The sequence below is a fragment of the Octodon degus genome, unplaced genomic scaffold, assembly GCF_000260255.1.
Source record: "Octodon degus isolate 3935 unplaced genomic scaffold, OctDeg1.0 scaffold00016, whole genome shotgun sequence".
Classification (NCBI taxonomy): Eukaryota; Metazoa; Chordata; class Mammalia; order Rodentia; family Octodontidae; genus Octodon; species Octodon degus.
The window spans coordinates 20,847,211-20,851,089 of record NW_004524592.1 but is presented as its reverse complement, the minus strand read 5'-3'; the positions used below and the strand labels follow the sequence as shown (position 1 = coordinate 20,851,089).

At 41.4% G+C, this 3,879-nt stretch overlaps 1 pseudogene; it reads left to right on the top strand.

The window, feature by feature from the left end:
* Nucleotides 1–2,174: 2,174 nt before the first annotated feature.
* Nucleotides 2,175–3,057, top strand: LOC101575381 (annotated as a pseudogene).
* Nucleotides 3,058–3,879: the final 822 nt, after the last annotated feature.

Below are 3,879 nucleotides of genomic sequence, written 5' to 3'. Positions count from 1 at the left end.
ATCCAATACCTGGCCCCTGAGCCTGCTCGCAGGGGCTTTAATCCGCTGTGCTATTTGGCCAGCCCTGGAATACTGTAAATAATAGTAATAGCTCATCAATCTGACTAGGAAGAGGGTAAAATTTTGCATTTGGGTTAAAATTACTTAGCACAAATATGGAAGTTTAAGTGAAAACTATCTGTGACTTTATTGATGATAATCACTGTCTGAATCAACAGGGTTGGTACTGGCTTTAAGATGCTTCAGTCGAAGTGGAAGGAGCCTCTAGGGAGGGCGGAGACCTTGCCCTGCGTGAGCAGCCATCTCAATCCTGGCTGTCGGCTCCACACTGGAAACCTGAGCACCCGGCGTCCACAGGACATCTGCTGAAACGGCCAAGCACCTCGAAAGGGCCATGGCTGGGCTGCGGGCTGGCAGCCTGGACCCTGGGGAAAGAGACAGCCACGCCCAGCAAGTGTGCGAGGGCCCCCGCAGGGCATCTGCTTGCAAGTTCATCTCAGAGCTTCCAAGGAAAGTGGGCAGGCCAGCACTGAGCCTGAAACTGGCTTGTAGACCAAGACATGAGGTGCAGCACCAGACAAAGACATGACAGAGGGGAGACAAGCAAAGGCGGGAAATGAGAGCGAAAGTGTTGATACTGAGCACTTACTGCATTTAATTTTAGATCAAGACTGAAGGGGAAGGCCGGCCAAATAGCTCAGTGGATTAAAGCACCTGCTTAGGCAGACCCAGGGGCCGGGAGTTCGATCCCCCGACCTGCCATGCTGGCCTAGCCCCTGGGGCACGCTGAGACAGCGATTGAGACTGGGTGTGGTGGTGCACACCGATATATGAATAATATTTGGGAATCAAAAGATGCCACTTAGAAAGCCACTTAGAAATTAGAGACCAGATAGTAAAATGTAAAATTGAAAATAAGAAAAAGAAAATTGAAGGCAGTCCATGAGACACTTTACCAAAAAAGAAAAAAAAAAAAGCTTAAAGTTGGGGGGGATGGAAATAAATAAAAAGAAAGCAAGACACTAAAAACTATTAGTCTTTAAACACAAAGTAGCCAGCTGCGGTGGTGCACACCTGTGATTCCAGCACTAGGGAAGCTGGGGCAGGAAGAATACCTTGTACCATGATTTTCCATGAGTATAGAGCTAAAATGCCCATTAAAGTTATAGGGGAAAACAGAGACTTCCCCCCTCTCTTTAAATGCAGAGGTTTGAAACACTTTATCTTGCACACGATTTTATGGGTGATAAATTTGGAAATAGCTCAGTGAAGTTCATTTCTGACCCATACAGCATCAATGAGGGATACATTTTGTGTGGGGACAGTGGAGGCTGCTTTTCTGGGTCCCTCTACTTTTGCATGGCTCAAGGGGTTCTCCACATGATCTCTCTGGTCAGCTGTTAGACTCTTCTGTGATGGTTCAGAAATTCAAGAGGTTAAAGTAGAAGCTGACAGTCCTCTTAAAATGTAGGCCTGGGTGGACATGATAGCACATGCCTGTTGTCCCAGCATCGTTAGAAGCTGAGACAGAAGGATTGCAAGCTCAAACCCAGCCTTGGCAACTTACCAATTGAGCAAGACACTGTCCCAAAATTTTAAAAAACATATTAAAAAGGGCTGGGGATGTAGTTCAATGCGAAGGCCTTAGTACTATTAGTACTACTTTTTTTTTTTTTTTTTTTTTTTTTTTTTTTTTTTTACAAAGTCACTAAGCCAGTAAAGGGACGATAGACATAACACACCTCTGGATGTCATTCCCGACAGGGATGCAACCCCGCTTTCAGAGTGTTCCGCCTGGGTTGCAGTAGGCTGAGCTTCCTCACAAGCAGACAAAGCCAAGTTTAGGACTATTCTAAAATACAGTGGATCTGTATTCTCTACAAATACCTCTGTCCCTAGAGAAAGGCCGAGGAATCACTTCAGATTAAAGGAGACTAAGCAACAACTCCAACTAAAATGGAAAGGAAAATGTACGAAAGATGTTGTAGAGGTAATTGGAAAAAAATGGGATAAAAGCCGCTGACTGGGTAAAAAATACGTCACTGTTCAGTTTCTTGAATTTCCTGACATTATCAAGATTAAGTGAGAGAGGCACCCACCTCATGCATCCGCACAGTTCATGTGTATTGGCTAGACTGAGCTGTGGTAGCCATGGACCACACTGAGTTGTAAAGCCCAAAACAAAAAGAGCCAAGAAATTCCATGAGAAGAGAGAGTCAAAAGCTAGTGAAAATACTGAAAATGCCATGCTGATTAAAGGGGGAAATGCAAATGCAACAGTGACCCAAGTCCTGAAAGACGTGCCTGCGCTGAAAATCCATATGGGGTTCTGTATAAAAAGAAAAACATTGCGAGACCATTTGAAGATCAGACATCACTGGAATTCTTTTCGAAGAAGTCAGATTGTTCTTTATTCATGTTTCGATCCCATAATAAGAAGCATCCTAATAACCTAGTAATAGGTCATAACAGTGTGCTCGATATGATTGAATTAGGTATTGAGAAATTTGTGTCTCTGAAAGATATTAAGAACAGTAAATATTCTAAGGGAACAAAACCCATGCTCATATTTGCTGGTGATGATTTTGATGTGACAGAAGACTACAAAAGGCTGGAAAGCCTTCTTATTGATTTCTTCAGAGGCCCCACTGTGGCAAATATCCACCTGGCTGGGTTAGAGAATGTTCTGCCCTTCACTGCTCTGAAGGGGAAGGTTTACTTTCACAATTTCGAGTTGCTCTTGAAGAAATCTGCTTGCAGAACACCACAGACTGAGCTGGAAGAGGTGGGACCTTCACTGGACTGGTTCTGAGGAGGACACAACTGGCTTCAGATGACCTTTATAAGTTGTCTATGAAAATGCCAAAAGCACTCAAGCCAAAGAAGAAGAAAAATATGTCCCAGGATACTTTTGGTACAACTTATGGAAGGATTAATATACAGAAACAAGACCTAAGCAAACTACAAACCAGGAAAATGAAGGGACTGAAGAAGCGACCTGCAGAAAGGCTAACAGAAGACCAGGAGAAAAAGTCAAAGAGAATTAAAAACAATTAATAGAAAAAAAAAGATTATGTGAGAAAGTAATGCCAACATACGTGTTTACAGGACACACACACAATATTAAGGGGACATGATGACTGGGGACATAAGGAACATGTTTTCAAATATACATATATATAAAGCAAGAGGTGGATAAAGTGGATGTGATGGATTCTTAATGCTAATGAACCTGAATGAAGGATATTCTGCAGTTTCTTCTTAACTTTTGTGAGTTTGAAATTATTTCAAAGCATTAAAAATAATACATATACTATATAATAAAGGATAATGTACAATAGATTATTACATATAGTATGCTGTCATTATATAATACACCATATATATATATCTCGAGCAATCACTGAAGTGAATTAAAAAAAATGGAAACCTGGCTAAAATGTCCCACCTCTGTTATAGAAAGAAACCTTTTGTGATGTTATTTTTGTTCATACTGAGGGCTTATGTTCTCATTTTTCATCTGTTCTTAAGGTGCTGGAAAGATACATGAGCACATTAATGAACATAAGCGAGCAGGTTCCTTAGCTTGTTAAAGAAAAATCAACACCGAAAGAGAATTAGTGAAATAACAAACATCGACTTTGGTATTCATGCCATTTGGGTACTGTACAGTTTTAGATAAAATTCAATGCTGCAAGTGTATTATCAGCTTATGACTACTTCAGGCAGGCACTTTTGCTCTCTGTTTATATGTGATCTATGCCAATTAATAGCCAGTGTCCAAACAGAGCAGCAGTTCTCTTTCTTTTGGATTAAGGGAGCAGTTTCCTTTGCGCTGGAAAATACTTACAAACTCAACAGTTACCAAATTTTTTCCCC